The sequence below is a fragment of the Excalfactoria chinensis genome, chromosome 13, assembly GCF_039878825.1.
Source record: "Excalfactoria chinensis isolate bCotChi1 chromosome 13, bCotChi1.hap2, whole genome shotgun sequence".
Classification (NCBI taxonomy): Eukaryota; Metazoa; Chordata; class Aves; order Galliformes; family Phasianidae; genus Excalfactoria; species Excalfactoria chinensis.
The window spans coordinates 9836630-9858441 of NC_092837.1; positions in this window are offsets into that span (position 1 = coordinate 9836630).

Below are 21812 nucleotides of genomic sequence, written 5' to 3' on the forward strand. Positions count from 1 at the left end.
AACATTAAGTACTCTCCAGGTCACCTTCTGGTTTAACTCTCAAGGCCATATTTTATGACAGTGATAAACAGAACCTGAGAACAGAACGTTTTGATACAATGAAATATATGGTTCCTGATTTAACTTTATTATTGTTTTCTATAAAATAATCTGTAGAAGTCTATAGAGTTTATGGTGTTCTGTGCTTGCTTCTGTATCTGACTTTAAGGAATATGCTAATATTAGGCTTTTGTGAAAAATGTCATTCTTTGTGGGGTGCTTCTCTTTTTAACTGGCATATTTAGACATGTTCAGAGGGAAACACTGTTTTCTAGGCATATGGTAAGAATCAGATGAATAAAAAATACGACGCTTAGAGATGAGGACCAAATTTCTTAAGTGTTTTTTGTCAGTGGATGCCTCAGCTATATGCTAAGGCCTACATCAGTAGTATCTCTGAGAACAGACTGGTAAAACCTACAGTAATTTCATAACTCCATAGGTCTTGAAGACTTCCCAGCCCATTGTATGACCAGCATAATTGAAGCAATGTTCTTAGATATCAAAGGCTGATAGGTTTGGATGACTTCTTTAACTTTCTTTAAAACAAAGGTAGCTGAGATAATGTGTGAAGGCATTGTAATGCAGATTAATTCTGAGGTGCAGAAGGTATTCATAACAAAGATCCTGAGGAAAAAAGAATTTCCTGTTAATGGAGATGCCTGTTTACAAATGAGCTTAAATTTTTAAGTCTTGATAGACCTTGTAACAAAGAGTTCTTGTGTACTTTGACTAAATAAACTGCAGCAGCTGTAGTGGTTTTCATTGTGATTGTATAAACAGGATATCAAAAGTTGCACATAGTTACACTTGAAACAGACTATTAAGATTGTATCTTAATTGAGGTTGTGTGTCATGCTGCACACAGCAAGCAATCAAAAATACACGTTCAAGTTCTGTGCCAGTAAAACCTTTCAATTTCTAGGAGGATAAATTAACATAATAAAAGACAATTTTGTGCATATACTTCCTCCTTCTAGAGTAAAATCCTGGTCTCTTTTTTTAAGCTTAAAATTGAATGACCTTTTACATAAACATTTATTTACAGCAGCAGAGCGTGACAACAATGAATGAAAAATAACCTCTAAGGTATCAGACTTACATGTATGTAGGAGAAATTGCTCAGGTTGGGGTTTGCTCTTGAGAAGCAATAGAGACCTTAATGAAACACTGTTGTTTGTTTAAAACACTTCTCCATTATCACTGAATTAGGTTTTTATAAGTATTAGTAAAATATCACAAAATTACATGTTAATTACTCAGTTCTTAATGTGGGCAAAACTACATAAAAAAAACCATGTAGATTATGGCACGCAAGTGATCAGTAGGTCTGTCTATCTAGTTCTTGGACGTGCAGGTTTGTTAGCTGATAGTTTATTCCAAGCATGGTAGCAGAATAAATTCTTTGGAGTCCCAGATAGTTTTTGAGTTGTAGAAGAAATAACACATTTCAGAGAATACATAATCAAAAGGAGGAGAGGTCAGTAAAGGTAGTGGGATTTTACTGCATTTTTTTCCTTAAATTTGAATACTGAAGGGCATTCCTAAAATATGGTAAAATGTGATTAAGTTCTATGAAAATGAATCCGTTCTGTTTCCTGAGTAGTATTACTAAAAAATAAAAGAAACATTTTTTCTGATAGCAATGTCATCGGTTTAATCACACAATTAAAGATGATGAAATGCATATGTATTTTTTCAGGATGAGATGCAAATGATATAATAAAAGGATAGACTGAAATTGAGCTGCTTATAATTAAAACAAAACAGAAGTATTTAAGTGCTTCCCAATTTTAGTCAATGGCCAGGTAGAAGTGTTCAATTTGGATATGAAATGCTTATTGCTTGATTTTGTGATTATAGAGTGTGATAATTAAAGGCTGATGAATGATTTATTAGTTCTCTTAAAATATATATCGTCACTTTTGGTTCCTCTTCTACTCGTGTTCGCTTGCTGTGCTAACTATAGATCTGAAGGTCTGGGGGGAGTGCCAGAGGTTGTATTGTCTATATTTATACATTTAAAAGGAGATATCAGTTGGTATTTTAAAGAGTAGATTTCATTAAGCTTCTTTTCTTTTCCCTTCTATTCTCATTCTTATTCACTGTTTAGTATAATCAAGGATAAGCACTTATGAGTAGTGGAGCAGACACCTGCTGTGTCTCATTGTTTACCAGTCTGCTCTGGGACAGTAAGGCAGGCTGTGCGGTAGGAGGACCAAGCCCTCTTCTTTACCTCTTTCTTGGTGACTTTATGGCAAATAAATGGCTATTTCTGCTGGGATTAAATACTAGTAGCTAAAATCTGTTTTATCATTGAATGAAACCAGACTCTGTTGTGTTACTGCACATAAAGGCAATGACTTGACATTCAGAATGTCACTATTTGTTCTTTGAAGCAGACATAGACTGGCAGCATGGCAGGATGTTTATACATAGGTGTGTGTATATACATCTGTAAGGTACACATACGTGTTGTTCTGCCCTTTTTATATTATTGATTCAAAGCAAACGAGTGTGGTTATCTGACCCATGGCCATGAATACTGAATAATAAAAATAAGGTTATCAGGAATGTGTAATGTTTGTATCTACAGGTCAGTTTTTTCTCTGCAGTCTTCTCTGCAGAACCTTTATCTACAGTGTCATGTATAACCATCAGATCACCTGTATCTTCTGTAGCAGTTTTGAGACAATGGAATATGGAATATGTCTGCTCCCAGGACTTGCTTTTGCCTGTAGCGTACAAAGCCCATTTAAAGTCAAGGGTGATGGTTCTGCTGCCACTGCTTCTATGAAGTGCAGTCATAGGACAGTCATTAGCCTCTAACAAGATGTTTTCTCTGTAAGAAGGTTGAGGGACTGGATGCAAACTCATTGGAAATAGGAGAGAGAGAGGGTCTGAAAATGTTCTGGCCCTATAATGTTCATTGGGAAGGAATAACAGGGAATCTATTTTGCTGAGAAGTGCTTTATTTTAATCTTAAGGAGAAGGCAAAGCCTTTTAGCAGACAAACTTGCACAGAATGCCCTTGCTGGAGATGTTTTTGCTTTTTCATAAAGGGATGCTGTGCATGCTAATATGTGAGTGCGCTGCTCAGCTGCTGGAGCTGGGAAAGCAGAAGAGTAAAGACCTTGTGGGAAGAGGTTATCCTCCTATGGGAACGTCTCCTTTGAAAATACCTGCCATTTTGGGCAGCCTGATACATTCTGAAAGCAAAAGATTTTCTCTTCAGAAGTCTTTCCATAGGCCCCAGGGAGAAGTTATTTCTAGCAGGGATGATTAAGCAGTATCCAGAGAGGGGTGAACTCCATCAGAAATGGGAAAATCAATCCTACCTTCAATTTGGTGGCAGTATTTTAACAAAGGGCTTCTGAGAGCCCTAGAGAGAGCCTTTGGGCAGACGTGGTGTAAGAGCTGGACTGGAGGATACTTAGGTATCTAATGCCTGCTCACACCAGTATGGAAATTTCTGGTTCTCCCCACTGTTAGTAAGGTATTTAAATTCACTTGGCAGTCTGAGCACATGAGTTCTTTTTGAAAGAGGTTTACTGCTGAAGGTTATGCTGTGCTTTGCAGTCAGTCATAGATTTTTAAGTTTTAAAGTGTTCTGGATGGTGAAACTACAATTAATTTCTACTGACGGTGGTCCACTAGAAAATGTGAACTGGATTCTTCTTTTCAGGGGGACAGAAAGATCACAAAAGTTGTTTAAGGCAATTCTGTCAGTCAGTTTGCAGGAAAAATACTGCAGCTCCTTCTCTTATATACTCTATAGCAAGTATTTCTTACCTTCACTGCTCTTTAACTTCTGAATGTGAAGAAAGCCTCTGTTCTTCAGTCTCAGTTCTCCAAATATTTCTGCATGAAAGTTGAGACAATGAAATTATGGCACGTTTTGTTATGGGTACTGTTTTAAGATGGAAGGCATTGCAGCAAGCAAAGATACAGTATGTTTGTATAATGTTTCTGATAATTGATAGTTAATTAACTGATTTATCCACTCCTGGGTTGTACTCATCCTGTACAGCAGCCATCTAATCTCCCTTGAAATAAATGAAACAAAGAACAGTTTCCACATTACCCTCTGGGAAGCAAGTATTGCTATTAAGGTAAATTTGAGTTTTATTTGAGAGTTATGAATTTTTGGTAAGAGTGCTTATGTTGCTCTGATAGGATATCAGTAATCAGTATCGGATGGGGAGCAGTCAGTATCTACGTGGAATCTCAAACTGGAAAATCAGTCTCCTCTGAGAGAAAAACTTCCTTTTGAAAATGGGAATGTTAATTATTAATCACTTTTAGTCAATGTCTTATGGAGTTTCTGTAAGGTTTTCTGTATTTGTTTATATACATTTTTGACTGATTGACCAGTTGTTTTTTTTCTTTTTTCATCTTCTCAGTCATAAATAGAGAGAGACACCTGCTGATTAAAGTAGAATTTATCAAGCTCAGGACAGCCTCTATAGCAAAGCAGTTAAAGGAGTTGAGAAATATCAGGAACAGCTGCATTTAGAGATGTTTGAAATACAGGTCAGAGGCTTTCTTCCTTCTCAGTTTTGGGTACATATATTGAAGAATGAAAATTTCCAAGTCTTTTTCCGTTTTCTTCTTTCACGTTAAAGAAACTGAAGATTAAAAGAAAGATAATTTCTTACACTACATCCATTTTTTAGGGTCCTGTTCTTCTCTTTGAAAACATTGTCCTCCCCAGCAAGCAGTCCCTTCCCTCTCAAAATGGCAGCACCGATTTCCTCCATGAGCTACAATTCCATGGTGGGCTATGTGTGACCACACAATCTGTCTCCAGGTAACTGAAGATAGTTCTGGGGGAATGCTGATGAGAACAGGTTTGTTCAGCTCTCTCTTTCCTTTGTGTTGAAGTGCTATGGTTAATTCCCACAGTCTAGTTCTTGTATGCAGTAGTATGGTTTTCAATCAGTGAAAACATTAAATTCTTCTGATCTGTGGGCTGGTGCTCGACTTGTATTGGAGCATTTTTCTGTAGGAACTTAGTCCATATGGAAGAAGACCTAAACATATTTATTTTTATGCCTTGTGTATTTTTTTATATATAATGTGATTTAATCTCCCGTGTCAGACGATGGCTTTTTCATGTTTGATGCTAATTCAGTACCTGATGGCTGGCATGAGCATGTGCTTGTACAGAGACAAAAGACTGAAAGTAATTCTTCTCCCTTGTCTTAGATTTTTGAAATTCTGCATGAGACTTAAGACTGATGATTTATTCCATTATGACTTTCAAAGCCAAGTGTCTGGCTTTCTCACTGTCAGAAAGCATCTCTGTTAAGAGATTTGGTGAAAGACTTAGTTACTCATTTTTGTAAGAACTACAAGGACAGCATCAAGTCAAGGCTGCATTGAATGAAACTGTGAAAGTTGGAGTAAAGTCAGATGGACCCAAACCTTTCTTACACATTTGTAAACCATAGGGAAGGGGTTGTCACTGGAGAAAGAATCATAGAAAAGGGTAGTTTCTACTCCGTAGCTGGATGTAGGAGTTGGGCTTTTGATTGTGCTTTGAGAATTCAGATGAGTTGACTGGACTTCTACAGAAAATCTAAGATGTAAATATCCTGCAACAGTGAGTTAAATCAGTGTAACAAGCAATAGTGGTCAGTAGTAAACATATTGAAAAAGTGGGTACCGTTCAAATCACTCTTCCATAATTCTGTTAAACTGTCTGCTCTCTATTTATTACATGCAGCAGCATAGAGTGGCACAGCAAGCAGTCATCTTTTTACTGCACCAGACCTTCATTTGCTTTGAATGTTAAATCATTTCAGAATAAATAGAAGCTGAGATGACTGAAGTGAATGTAGTCTGCTAAAGAGTTTTGCACTAATGATTTCTACAAAGGGAATTCAGACTTGTTAAAAAGAATGTAAACAGTAAGAAGCAATTCTTAAGCCTTCTGATATGAGTTGAAGCCTTTCTATCTCAGAAATTCATGTATGTTTGATTTAGAAAAGCACCTGCTCTACAGTGGAATGCTCACAGAAATTTCAGAAACAGCGAAGCAATTATTTTGTTACTTTGGGTTTGCTGAGGCTATGTAAAATAAAAAAAAATAAAATGCAAGATATACCTTAGCAGTGAACTGGAAAGGAGAAGGAACAAGGGTCTTTCACAGCAACAAAAGGAAAAAAACAAAAACAGAGAGAGAGAAAATCCTTCTTCAGCTTTCAAATCTCCTGATGTATCTTAGTATTTTATAGTCTTCTAACAAAGTCATAAAAGAATACTAAATTTGCCATGTCATCTTAGTCTACATAGTCTTTTATCTGACTCATGGTAATATTTCACTTGCTTGAGAAATGCATAAATATTTAAATAAATAGGGGTTGTCTTGTTGAACTACTCAAGCAAAGAAAGGATTATTTTTCCTCACTCTTGCAAGGGACCATCTTACCACTTTATGCCTAGACTTGTAATATTTTCATGATTCTTGTACTGCACTTCTAGGAATGATAATGAGGACAAAATTGCATACCCATGGCATACAATGCATGATATAATAGTTTTGAGAATGGTACTCCTTAAATTTAACAACAAAATATTTTGTTTTTCTTAACTGCCCCAGATGAATAGAGGGTATAACCCAAGCAAGGAAAAGGCACTCTTCGGGGAACAGGTTTTCATTAGTTTTCCCTCAAAGAACATTAATCCTTAAAGTGGAAGGGTGCTGTTTGGTTAAAACATCCATACAACAGCATATTTCTCCCTGTCCTACAGACTACTTATTGCAGAGCTTTTGTTTGTGACAGATTCCGTAGCATGTCATACATAAAAGAAAGAAAATAAAGGTTTCAGAGGAATGTGCTTATTCTTGGGAGAAACTAGTTACCACAAATACAGCTAAAGTTGCTAGCTCAATGTAAGATAATTCTTTAGCCAGAAAGCCTTTTTCACTGATAGTAGAAATAAGCAGAGGAAAGAATGATAGAAGCTGTCCGGTGTCCTTGTTCAAAAATGGTTGTTAAAGTAGTTATTCTGGTTCTGTTCTATTACTTCTTGCATATGCTGTAGCTTCAGATATGCACTAGACAAAGACTATGGACTGAATGGTTGGGATGTGCCAGGTAGGAATTTTCTCCCTAATTGCTGAGCTGCAGCTATAAGAACAAATATTCTTGTGAAGCAAGTCAGATGATGGGGGGGAAATATTTGATTTTTAAGGTTTTTTCTCTTAGTGGCAAGAGATGATAGAATTAGAAAGAAAATTTGAGAAAACAAACTATTGCTCAAAGCAAGCTTTTATTAGCATTTTGTGTCCTACAACAAATCAGTATTGCTACTGATTCATGGAGAAGTGACTGAAGTACTTCCCCAGTGCTTTCTTCTACAGGAGAAAGCTACTTCTGCAAAAGGTTTTCGTGGAGCTAATTGTCATGCCTTTCAAAATGCCCACCACTTAGAGCTGACAAGGAGGGTTAAGTTAGCACACAGTCCATTTGAGGATAGGAGCATGTAAATCATGTATTTGTTTCCATTGTGCACTACTTAACATAATAATTGAAATCTAGATGATCCCCTTCACAACAGATGTTGGTTTTTTGCTGATATACCACTTTTAGCCAGTGAATGTAGAAGTTCCCAAATGTTGTACTTGCCACTTTTTTTAACGTAGGATATTACATAATGTATTCGTCTGTCTTGTCCTTGGAAGAGGACTTCTTGTTCGTTGTTTACACAAAACAGAAATGCACAATTCTCTGACAATGAGAATCTGACTAATCAGGATGACATTTGCAGAAGTAATCACTGATTACAGAAGGATGCACAAAGGCTGAGCTCAAACTCCAAAGTTATTACACAATATCACTGCAGACAGAGGAAACACAAGAATATAACACAGAGGGAATTTTCCTAAGTAGTGTGGCTTCTCTTCTAGTTTTTGTGAAGATCTGTATAGGCTTGACTCTTTTCACCCTGTAGTTTTGCTCTGACAAGTTAGCTCATTTTCCCCTATTGTTTCTTGTCCATGGATGCCACTTGGAGGTTCAGGCTGGTCATCTAATGACCACTGAATACAGCTAGAAACTGAAGTTTTCCCTTAAGCAAGTCAATGCTGCAGTAACATGCAAAATGTAACAACAGGCTTAGAGTTCTCTCATCTGCTCGTATTTGCACAAGTTCAGATGCCACTTGGCTACTGATTATTTCCTCTTTTTCCTTCATATAAGCAAAATTAGCAGAAGGATAAATTCACTGATGTTTGACATACAAGAACTCTCAAGGAGTATAAAGTTTGGCTTTTTCCTTCGTTGGGGGGATGCTTAGATTTGCAGTACTAGAAACATGCTTATGGATGTGGTTCAGTACTACTAGTGGACTTTATTCCCATTGCAGACTGAGTGCAAAAGCTCTGAGGTTTTTTTGGTAGCAGTAAGAAACTTTGAACTAAAGTTGTATACTCAGGCTGATTGAGAAGACAAAATATTGGGCCCTTCTATAACCTATTCAGAAATACGATCAGAAGTTAGCCTGCATCTGGTATCTACTTCTAAAAGACAGCAATCAAATTAGGACTTGTTTCACAGCTAAGAATTTTGGTAGAAGAAGGTAGATTATATGAGGTGCTTTTGCATGAATGTATAGTAGCAGAAAATTCAACATCTTCAAGATGTGACCTAGGAAAGGTGATTAGTACAGTGTATTTTACTGTTATAGACCTGCAACAAGTGTTGGAAATTTGAAAGTTCAGGATATTTCTATTCCTACCTGTACTGTGTGACCCTAACACAATTGATATAATCTATCATGGCTTGATTTATCCACCTCTACAATGGATGCCAAATTGAACCAAGCTTCCAAATGATATTAACAGATGAGAGTTCTGCTTTTTCTCCATTTTTCCCTGAGGAGTCTCATACAGTGATTCCTTTCCACAAAGTACTGAACAGTGTGTAATGAAAGAGTACAGAAAAGTACTTTTTTTATCTTTTCTGTTGCTTTTTTGCCTTTTATGGGGGTTATTAGAAAGTCCTTACTTTTTTTTTCTGGGTCTGGCAAGTATTAAGACTGCACTGCTGAAGAGCAGTAGGCAAGTGCAAGTGATTGTATTGATTCAGCACATCAAAAGGTTAAGAACTTGAGGTGTTTTACAGAAGATTTCTTTTTAAGAATCTGCTATTCCAAATCTCCATCCAGCATCATTGCAGCAAAAAAAGAAAAAAGAAATCTCTGAATAATTTGCATAGCAACTGTTGCTAAGAAAAAAACTGCAGCCTAAACCAAAATTCTGATAAATTCAAATCCTATCAGCATTTCCAGCAGCTGGAGAAGACTAAATATACATAGTTCAAATGGCTGGCTTCCTCCAGCAATGGTATTTTTAGATGCTTCAAAGAAAAATAATGATTCAGAGCACACAAATAATTCCTGCTATATATAATCCCAAGGGGGATGGGAGAATTGGCTGATCAAGGCAATAGAGCATCTAAGTTTCAGATATGTTATCTGCCATGGACATAATTCATGTCTGAGGTAACACGCATTTGCTGTAGGTAACTAATGCTTCTTGCTTTCCCATGCTTAACCACCCTTCTTACCTAAAATCCAGTTGGTGAAGTGAATGTTTTCCCAAAGGCCTCTGAATCAAAGCATGAAGTCTCCCAGTTTTATGAAGCTCACCATGGTGAGAGGTGATACCATGTCACAATACAAGATAACCTCTCTTTCTTCCCTGCACATCTCTACTAGATGAATTTGCTTTGCAAGTCTTTGAAGAACTAGTATATCTCCATAAAGATTTCCTCTAGTGGTATGTATTTAGATAAGGGACCCTCAGTACTCTCTGGAATAAAATAATGAAAGGTTAATAAAGAAACACGGAGATTTTCCCTTTAGAAAACTATAAGTAAATAATCTGAAGGTGGTGTTCAGTACACTGATAAAATCGTATGTTGAGTTAAAGGAAAGGCTGGATTGGTAAACATATCAACAGCAGTGAATTCAGACTAAACAAATCTGAAATTATCACCTTTTTCTGTAAAGACTTCCCTTAATCTTGAGTGTTTCTTTCATGCATGAGATCTAGGGTCAGTGTGTAGACTGGACTCTGTGAGTTGATGACATCAAGCAGAGAAATACTGGTGCATCTTAGAGCCCCCCTGAATATCTGTCACAAGTATGGATGAGCAGGACCACTACCCTCTTATCCCATCATAGAAGACCACTTTGAGAAGAGCCTCAGTTTTCTTCTCCATTTTGTTCTCTGCATTTCTGAATGAAAGGCCCTTTTCCTGGAGGCAGCTGTATATTTCACAGATAAAATAGTTCCTCCAACAGAGAATCTCACAGGACATAAGTCAGATACGTAACTTTGTTGAATACCAGAAGCCAGACTTCCTTGGTAGGATGCATGTGTGAATGGTTTGTTGAGGATCTTGGTATGTCAAAATACCATTTATCTAGAACACTAAATGTGAGTATTTCTGCTGTCTTTCTTTGCTTCCCATTTAGATAAGCCAGGTTTGTCAGCAGGATGGCATCAGCACATGCTGATCCATTTGAGAATCCATTTGAGAACTGTTGTCAACTGCTGCCACTGTGGGAGCAACTCTGCCTTTGCTTAATATCAGTTTCCTTCACTCCACTCTTAAGTGAACACCTCTGATTTTAACTAACTGCAGTAAGACAGCAGTCAGGTTACAAAACTTCATGGGTGGTGCTTCTTAGTCCTGCAAGCAAAAGCAACTAGTAACTAAGGGCTAGAACCTAATTCCCTTTATCCTTTTAGCTGTCTTTGAGAGTCTTGTGGTGTAACCCCAGGAGGTAGTGAGACCCCACACAACTGCATGCTCAACTCCTTGAGAAGGTAAAAGTCAGAAATCCTGGGCTGAGATAGACGGATTTCTAGGTAAAGCAAAAATAATTCATTCACCATTTCCCAATGGCAGGCAGGTGTTCAGCTATTTCCAGGAAAACAGGGCTGTGACACACAGGATTGTTACTTAGAAAGACAAATGCTAATATTCCCAGCATCCCTTCATCCTCCTCCTTTTCCCCCCACGTTTATTGCTGCCCACGATGCCATGTGGTGTGGGACATCCCTTTGGTAAGTCTGGGTCAGCTGCCTTGGCCATGTCCCTTCCAGCTCCTCGTGCACCCACAGCCCCTCTGATAAGAAGCCTTGTCTCAGTTTCTAAGTACTGCTCAGGAACAGCTTAAAAACAGGTGTGCTCTCAGCACTGTTTTCATTGCAAATTCAAAGCATAGCATCATACGAACAGCTATGAAATTTTTTTCCTCCCAGCTCAAATCAGTACAGAGCATTACCAACTATTATCGCTCCCTCAAAGCAAGATGTAAATGCTGAAGATTTTGTGCTGTTAGATGAAAACAAGTTAAGCGGATTCCTCACTTATTTCATTACATTCATTAATGAATATAATAACAACAACATTCAGTGTTTTAGGAAGCTGAAAATACAGGTAATAATTTTATCCTGGGAAAAAATAAATTCTTAGAGAAAATGATAGTGGGTGTATTATTCTAAAATGTAGTGTAGTATTAACAAGGAGGACTTGGAATAGCTTAATGCTCTTTTCTTAATGCATTTTAACATTGTTCTCTGGATACTTAAAATATATATATACACATATATGTACACCCTTTCTACCATAAGTATTTATTTTATTTTACATCCATCTGGAAAAGAATGGGGAAGCTGAAATAACTGTTATTTTGTTTATATTTAACTTATTAAGTAAGATCTCAACACTGCATTTTCTGGGTATTCAAAATGCCTGTATTTTCTAAAAGGAATGTTTTGATATTCTACAATGCAAACAAGGTCATAATGTCATGCAAATTAACTCCTGGATTCGAGAGGTCTCCCATTCATACATTCATTATGCTTCTTTTTCATGGATGCTGATGACTTCAAAGCATTTAGAAGCAATGCTTTGTTGCAGTAGCAGTGCAATGAACTCATAGATGTGCAGTATATCCCATGAAAACATTGCTTAAAATTTGGCAGCTTATGCTTTTGAAAATCAGTGGAAAGACTTTTGGTTTAGTAGTCCACAAGAAGTTATGTTAACAGATGTTACGTTGATGTATCTTTCTGAAATGAAATAATGCAACACTGTTGTGATCTTAAGCAATAAGGCAGGAAATGCTCTATAATAATGCATAGATATCAGCTTTCTAATCAAAGATGTGGGAAGAAAAATTTGGGTTTTTTGTTTTGTAAAGAGAAATAAATAGAAGCGTCATAAATATTTGAGATGCCAGTGAAGTTGCTAAGTCTCCTATAAATAAGCAGAAAATAGTGTGATGAACAAATACAAACTGATTGACGTGGGTAATATCCCCATGTAAAAATTTATGCTGGGGAAAGTTTGAGTTTTCCCCCTTTACCTGAACACCATTGGAATTGATGTGTAAGGGCCATACTTTAAAAGACAAGTGTGCTATCTGAACAGGTCTTGTAATTGTCAGAGCTGTTCTTGGCCAGAGTTCGTGATAAGCAGAATCTGGTTTTAGTGTTCGAAGAATGTCTGCAAAAATGAATGTCTCAAAACCAGGAGATTTGTCCAGATTAATGATGTCTGCTCTGCTTTCCCAATACATGTATAGAGTGCATAGATTTTAATAATAATAATAATGATAATAATAATTGCTGTGGAAAACAGTCTTGTGAGAAAGCATCCCGCCGTCTTCCAACATTGAATTAAAAAACAGAATCAGAGGAGCTGCTGTGCAATTATGTCTCGAAAAGATATTAAATATACTTGATTAGTTAGGAATTACATCCTGACATTTTCTAAATTTTGGTGACATAACGCAGGTGTTGCACAGATGAACGTTTCCATTATTAAAGTTGTGAGAAATCAATTTTCTTTCACTTAGAGGTACTTGGAAGTACTTCTGTAGAACTGAGCGGTAGTTCTGCTTATTTCATTAGGGAAAAGTTTTCACAGTTCTGGATTTGTGTTCCAGGCTTTAGTGTTATGCATTGAAATGCTAATGAGGACTAGACAACACCTGCTTTGGGAGGAAAAGATTTAAAACAAAAAAAATCAGTATGAAACCACCGTTCTGTATAGAACAGATTGATCACCTAATTTCACTGCAAAGAGCAAGAAATGCATTGCTCTGTTTAAGGAGACAGAAATTCTGAACAATTCCTTCTGCTCATTTCATCATATGGTGACATTCAACACACCCAAATAGCACAAAACAACTATGTTTTCTAACTATGTTTCTGACAGTATGAGTAAAATCCTAGCTTTTTCCTAACCTTTTTATTAACAAATACAGTCTTCATGGAAATTATAATCTTCTAGTGTTGGAAAAATACTTTATTGCCTGTGTACTAGATGCGTGATGGTGATAAAAGCCTAAAGCAGCTTACTCTGGAGAAGTTATAATGAACATTTCTGACATCAAGGGAGTAATTTACTGCTGACCCAGTGGCAGGCTGTGACTTGTTCCAAGCTCCAATTAGAAAAGTCTATTAAAAATGTGGAGGCTTGCAAAATGGCTTCCCACTTTGTATGAGATGGAACTATGAAAGCAGCAGACTTTGTAACATCAGAAGATGAAAATACCAAGAGTGCGTACATTTGCCAAATGTTAAAAGTCTGAAAATTAGAAAAATAAGAGAAGATAGGAATGAACAAGAAGGAAAAAAAAAACAACACTATTGAATCTCTGTCTTGCTCTAATATGAAATGATTGCAGTGTTTCTCTGCCTGTCTTTCTCCAGTTGTTTTCTTGATGTTGGGGACAGCCAGAGCATACAAATGCATTTGTTCTGACTGAAACTGTAGTTTAGACATGAGTCCCACCTCTGAGTGGTCTGAGAGATTAGCTGATGAAAAAGAGCATATAAATTGGCTGCTGAAGAAGCTTTCACCTAGATGAGGCTGTTTTTGAATACTGATGAAATAGGTTTAGAATAGAGGTGAAAAAATGGATGAATACAGACAAGGTCTTGGTGTAGATGAAGTGGGAGTCTGGAGAATGGAGGTGCTGTCCACACCACACCAGGGTCCTTTGGATTCCTGCAGCTGGGCCTGTGGGGGGTCTACAGTGTTCACTGGGTGTGAAGCCCTACAGGAGGGCAACCCCCCAGCACATGGCCACAGCCCTCCATCAGCCTGGGAGCTGGCTCTGCGGTAGTGCCCTGGGATTGCCTCTGGGTGCCCAGCTCCTGCTCTGGCACCTTGCTTCTGATGCTTCTTCATCTTGTCCGTGAATTAAATGCTGGGTACCACGCTCTCCATGGAAAAACCTGCCTCTTGGTGAATGGCATAGATGAGAAGCTGCAAAGCAGTCAACACTTCACTCTTATGTACGGTTCTGCAGGGTCGATGAAACGCCTTCAGCTCTTTGCATGTTACAGATTTCTAAATGCCTCCTCTAGCATCTAAATGCTGAGGGAAGTCCTGGGCCTCATGGGAATCAGACACATCTCTGGGACAGAAAGGACCATTTCCAAAACTCCTGCACTGTACACTGCATTCTGTACAGTGAGTCTGTATCTTTGCCTACCAAAATTCCTCAGCCAGCTTTAGTTTGTTCGTTCAGTTTCCAGATCCTGTCTCCTTGTGCTACCCTTGTTCCTTCCAAAACTTAATTTAGGATCGAAAACAAGACAGGTGACTTGTGTTGTCCTTTCAAGTCAACAAATCCTGACATTGAACTTATACAGTGTATGCTGTGAATGGATGCCCTGCATGTATGCAGTCATGGGAATTGCATTTAGTCAGCATTCTTTGGGGAATGTTTCTATTGTAGCGAACACCAAAAAACCAATCAGCAGCCCCTGAAACCTGCTGATGGGGCATTATTGCAGAATGAACAGGGCTAGGTGTGAGATAAGCTTAAATGAAGGGAGAGAGGTCGGGGAGAAATGCTAAGATCAGATGCCACCAGCACGGGTGAATGTATTTAATGGAGGCTTCATAACAGTGTGAATAGCATGTTGACTTTGGGTCTTACTTTTTGTCCTTCTGGATAATGCAGCTCAATTCCCCTTTTCCCAAGTCTTTTTCATTATCTGAATTGAATCCTAAGTGCTACATTCAGAGGCTCATTGCCTTTACTCAGAATTCCTGAGAGGGAAGCATCTCTTGCCAGGCAATTTTCAACTCCTGCTTAGAGTAGGCTGAGTTGTTTATCTGGATTTTACTTTTCAAATGGTTAATGATAATGAACTGTAATTGAGAACTGCTTCAGGCTCATTAATATGTATGTTGTCATCCATTTATCTCCTTCTTTCCTTTGAAATCACCTTCTCAAAGCTTTGGAGTGATGTTTGGTATTCATATTTTTTTTTTTTCTGCCTTCTTGCTAATATTTGCAGAGGGTTGTGGGTTGTTTTTTTTTTTCCTTTTTTAGAACTATATTCTTGTAATGTCTTTTTTTCTGAGTAAATTTCAGATATTTCAAATATTTTCTGTAACAGACTTGATTTCTAATCACTCCCTATATTCTGAGTGTTTAAATGCATTTCTAATGTGCAAATAGCTGAGAAGTTGTTTCTTCTCCTATAATTTTCAGTTATATCATGCTTATGTTCTTGTCATTAGCATGCCTATTCTTTTTGCCTTAAGATGCTACTGAAAACAAGATATTATATTTCTTTTAGTTTGCTTTGACCAAGACCCTATTATGAATTAGTAAATCTGACCTTACTTTTTTGAGAGTTGTTTTTATTGTTATATGATATTTTTTTTCACCTGCTTTAAAACAGATTTAGCAGTTTAAACAACCATCTGCATGCTAAGCTTCTGCATGTAGAGGATCAAGTATGAATACCAGGAGTTTCTAATCTCAGAAGGGCTCAGCCAGTAGAAGTAAATGGAAGACACGGATGGAAGAACCACTCTTGCCCCTTTCCAAGCTCCTGTAATATTTTTATGTCTATTTATTAGAAAGAAAACTGTGTTTTGAGAATATGTAGTAAAAGAAGTGTCATATGTATGAACAGTCTGTATGAGCTGCTGCTTGCTTTCAGACGTGGAAGATACTTGCTTCTTTTTTTAAGTTACATGAGTGTTAAGTGAACTCTGTACAAATGAGCCCCTGTAGCCTTTCTTAGCCATTCATAGCACATCTCTGTTTCTTGGCCTGTCCCAGGGACCAGGCTTGGTACTAGTTTTTGTAGCATGGTTGTGTACTGCTCATTGTCTGCCTTGTCGAGTGCAAATTAGGGAGATAATGCATATGATTAAGGGACTACTAATTAAGTGCTGCTGGAGGCAGGTAGCTCAGGCTCCTTCCTCCACCCCCAGCATCCTCCCTTCATAAGTCAGTGGTGCATTCTAAGGGTCTGGGTATCCTGTGGGTTCATTCTTAAAGCTGCTTCTTCTTCCTTGCTTCCATGAATAGCATAACTGTGCTTTCTTCTCAAAGTAGGAAGCAGGAGCTCAGCTCTGAAAGCCTCATTAGTGTGCTTCAATCTGAGTGATCCCACATGAAAGAGGACTGTATCATTAGTAAGAGAAACAAATTTTCTTCATGTTCATTCACAGTTAAATGGAGAGCTGAAAATAATAACAGATGAAAACCAAAATGAAATTGTGTTTATTCTAGTTCTATTCATTCTAATTTTAGTCGGTCTTGTGAAGATACTTTTTCAAACATGAGTTTTGGAAGAGATTCTCTTCTTTAAGAAAGCCAACAAAACAAACATAGGACAACAGCAAAACAATCCTGAATATTTGTAACTATTTTTGTTACACTGCTTGTTTTTCCTGGAAGAAAAGTTTAGTATTTTTGTCTTAATGATAGAGCTTAATTGTCAGCTCTCCTCCTTTGGAAATACTGCTCCAAACACCATCACTGGAAGCCTGACAAACTGGTTATAAGAGCTGTTGGCAAGCTCAGTTTCAAAGATATCTTTGTCTGCAGATACCCCCTGATTCAAAGTGAGCTCATTCAGAAACATTCCACTCTTATCAAATGACTTAAACTCAGCTTTAAACTCAAATCCACTCTCTATATGTGTGCAATGTTCGGGCTTTGGCCTACTAGCCACTGGCAGGACACTGGTAGAAGAAGCCGTATGCTTTCCTTTTGTGTTTTATTTGCTCAAGTTTCTAGTTTTTGTTTTCTTAAAGTATCTTTTCTTTAAAGACTGCTTAGATTTTGTTCTATTTTTAAATAACAATAAAGTAGGTAATTATTACTGCATAGCTCTTCAAAGTGGATTTTTGCTTCATGTGAAGGCTTTTAGGGCATAACCAGCTAGCAGTTTTAGTTCCTATTCAGACAGTGATACTGACTGCAGTGCTACAGTCAAGAAGTCTGGCTGAAGTTAGACTTGATTTTGCATATTACCATTTTATACTTGCCCTAGAAAATTATTTTGGGGTCTGAAACTATGATAAAGGCATTTTTAGTACCCTGTGTTTTGGTGGAGAATGCCTATTCTGCAGGGATCAAACTCAGCTATCGTGTATTCCACTGAATAACTCTTTGTGTACCTCTCTGACATCAACACAGAGCTCGAGCTATGAAGAATCAAAGTGCAGATCTGTGCAGAGCCATGTGGAGGTTTCTTGTTGTTGTCCATGAAGTGAATACACAGGTGTACATCCTGGGGCCACTCTGGCATAGTGTGAGGAAATTAAGCTACCTTAAGTTCTTCAATTCATGAATGATGTCTCATGTGAAGTACCTTGGAGACAAAATCGTGTTACTTCCAACTGCTGTTCTTTATGAAAGGGGAAAATCTTTATGTATTATTGAATCTAGCCTTTAAAAGTTTCTTCATTTCTTATGTGTCACAGTTTAAGTTCTTTTTCATCATTGCTATAGATCATAACTCTTGTCATCACAGTGAATAGTTTTTGATTCCTGGTTTGTTTCTGTGATACAACTTCTAGTTGTGCCAATTTGCTCAGCTTTCCCAAATGAAAAATGGGCAGGAGAGTGCAATTGCATAATTAGAAAATATACATTTGTATCTTCCCCCACTGCTCTGACAGCAGCTTGCCTCCATGACTTCTGCAGGTGGAAGAGCAGCTGTTCTGCAGCTGAGATCCACTGCCCTCAGCCAGCTGGCAGGGGAGCTGCAGCCCTGCCTCCACGTGGGCTCACAGATGTCCCTCCTGAGATGTCTTTGCACAGAGTGTGATCAAACAGTGCCAGACTTGGCAATGCTGTTTGGTACAAAAGGGGGAGTTGCATGTCAGCGAGCTGGTGTAGATGTACTGATTTAAAAACAAACAAACAAAAAGCAAAACATCTGCATCTTGAGTGTCAGAAGAAATGACAGTTATATGGATTGTGAATTATGGTCTAATTCCCTTGGGACAGTTTTTCTCTTATAAAACATGGAGAAAAGAGTGATTGTGCAAACTGATGTCCCTGCTGCCCAAGTGGCTCACCCTGCACATCTTTGTGTCCCACAGGGCTCAGCTGCCCCAGCTGAGTTGTTTGAATGCTTTGTTCAGCTTTGGAAATGAAGTGGGAAGAAAGAGCAAAAAGTTTATGAAGAGAAAATGAGACAAATTTCAATGTAACTACTTGAGATTCAAGGAAACCTTATATTGTATTTTAACAGTAGGATGAGGATGCAGAAGATAGCTGTTCTTGGTCACCTATTGCATCACGGTGTGTGATCTGCAGATCGGCAGTGTTATAAGTAACAGCTTCATTTTTCCAAGCAGGAACACTGGTAATGCTACTTTTCCTGTTGTCTCTGGATGCCTCATTACCCAATATTATGCTTTTACAAAAATCGTGCTGAACTGAGGTTGTAAATTGGTCGTACATCAGCCTTCTGTGAAATGTGAAATAGTTGTAAGCCAAGGATGACTTCTGTGAAAAATGTTCTATATCCTTGCATTGCCCGTGGACATGCAGAAGAGAAAATGCCAGATAACATTTCTCCTTCGCAGTCTTTGACTGCAAAGCAGTGTGAAATCAGGCTAATTTATCAAGCAATTACCATAGTGTGATGTCACTGCCAGAAATATTGGAAGTATTTTAAGAACAGAACTTAAGACCTTATTTTAAGAATAGGAGTTTTATATAAAATCCTGTACTATCTGCTCCAACTGAACAAGCAAACAAAGTGATGTGAGGTCGATCTTTAAATCTGGGGAAAATATTATTTTTGTTTAGTTACAGAAGGTGTGGAAGGATTCATAATAATGGCAGATGTGTTGAATGTAGGAAAAGAAATATTGCTGTGATCTCTTCCCAGTTGCTTTCTATAAAATGGTTTAAAACTGATTTTTTATAGTTTGGACAATATAATGGAGACATTCATTTCAAAAACCTTTTGATGTCAGGTTAATAATCTGTTCTTTGTTAGCACTGAGGTGCTTCAGGGTGTGTGTTAGGAGGATATTGATTTATTTTTCAGGCCCTCAAATGCATTTTTCTTCCGACCTCTGCTCACAACTTAGGTGTGCCCCAAGTGTGGTAGAGCAGCCAGCCACTTAGAGGCTGAGAACAGACTGGTGTGGTGGGGCTTTGCTCCATCAAACTTTAAAGGTAATCCGTCCTCAAGCACTGTCAGAGGAAATCAGATACCGAATATTCAGAGGAAATGTGAGTTGGTTAAAGGTTATAGCATGGAATCAAGTATCTGCCATTAGGAAAATGATAGCTTTCCAATAGAAATAGGGATGAGAGGAAGGAGGGCAGATTAGGAAAGATTTCTTCCTTTTCAGTGCATAAAACTTAATCTACCAGCGGTCAGTTAGTCAGTTCTGTATGAAATGACAGACAGGTCGTGTACACACAACTTGTTTCTGATTACTAATTCCTGTTTTCAGCAGTAACCCAACAAGGAGGTTTTGATCAGGCAAAGAGGTGTATGAGAGTGTAAGAGTGAGCTATGCTTTGACGGAAGAGCTATTGTGTCTCCTGCAGCAGCACCAAATATCTCACTGTTTCACAACAGCACCATTCCTTGGTTTCTCAAGCTTTTTGTAAAATGACATCTAAATTTGTGACCTGTTATGGCTAGGAACAGAAAGGATTCTAAAAAAAATCCCTTCAGCTACGACAGGGTGGAGGAATCCCAAAGCAACTCCTTCTCCTTTCTTTTATCCACTCCTGAGCTCCTAAGCACTGCAGTGATGTTTATCTAATAACTCCATTCCCCTTGAGGCAAATTTTCTATTAATAGTAATTATCTACGACTTATAATTTATCTTGAATTCTCCTTACTAGTGCAGCACTTGAACTGATTATGTACTCCCACTATTAGAATAAAAAATGATGTGACTGCATTCTTAATAACAGCTGCGTATAAGGGTGTGCATAAAAATATCCTATCTTTTGAAAGTGAGAGGTGTTTCTACCCACAGCGAGGTGGATGAATGTTCACCAATTGCAGAGTAAGTGGGATGAAAAGACTCCTGACATTGTCTTTAGCTAGATAGAATGTCTGCTGACACTGACTTGCATGATTTGGGAGACTCAAATTATTCTTAGTGTGCTTATGTGTTATACTCCAAAGAAACTCCAAGAGTGATGATAATTTTTGTACTGCATTGGGGATTCTCACTGCAATGAACATGTAATAAGGCAGGCCATTAATTCAGTAATTGATAATGTGTTAAAAAGGACTCGTTACAATGGGTAATCCCAGAAATTCCAGAAGGTCATATGTGAGACAACACCGGGAAGCAGATAGAAACATTCTGAATTGTGGTTTAGTGCATGATTTGTAATGCCCTGCATCTTATTGGTGGAAGATAGTGTCCAGATGGCTGTACTTCTGTCTGGACTGTAATTGGAAACTGTATTAATTCTTTTCAGTACTTGAGTATTTGAGCAGGTCCATCTAGGCAATGAATGCTATCTTTGTCTGTTTAAAATAGGAGATCAGATCTTGCTGAATGTGCAAACGTAGGTTGGAAAATTCCAGCTAGGAGGAGAGCAGGTGGATTTTATCCCTTTGCAAAATAATTCATTTTGCAACTGTACGATTCCTTGTATAGACGTTGTGATTCTATTGGTAACTATGAGATGTGTCACAGTGGAGGAGACTTATGAGTTCTGATGTTCGTTCTGTCTTGACCCATCTGAACTTGGAAAGCTGCACTGAGATTTTTAAAAGCAGTCTGTAATTTTGATTGTCCTACGTCAGCTCTCTGGTTCATATACAACATGAAATGAACAAGTGAGAATTTTCCTGTGTATTTGGTGCTGAATGTTACACTGAGCTGGTAACTCTGCCACTTTAAATCAAGAAAATCAGCACATTAAAAACAAAAACAAAAAACAAACACACCTGCAATCACTTCACAGGAATGATATAAAATGTAGTGACTTATCATTGCAAAGTCTTCTTCAGTATCACAGGTCAGTGATATTGAGATCACCCAGCAAATTAAACAAGAAACGTGAGTTTGCTTGTGACTCTTTTTTTCTTTTTCTTTTCTTTTTAGTCTTGTGCAAACAGATGCCCCCAATGTAACGATACCTCATGTGTAAACAAATTTCTTTCCAATCTTAAAATTAAGATGGAATGTTGTAGTCTTGTGAATCTTAACTTCTAGTACAGTTTGAGTTGAACTCGCCCAGCTTTGTTTTCTGCTTATTGGTCCTGAATAGAGCACTTCAAACCAGTGGTTATAATTTATTTCAAGCACACACTAATACTCTTGTGACTGCTCTGTAAAGAGCTGTTAAAGAACTGATCTCAACTGTAGAAAGTAATTTTCCAATACAGAATATATTTCGGTGTGTGCAGAATATAAGTGTATTAATAGGTACATTGTATACAGAGCTTTCTAAACATATCTGTTTTTTATGGCTTCTTAGTT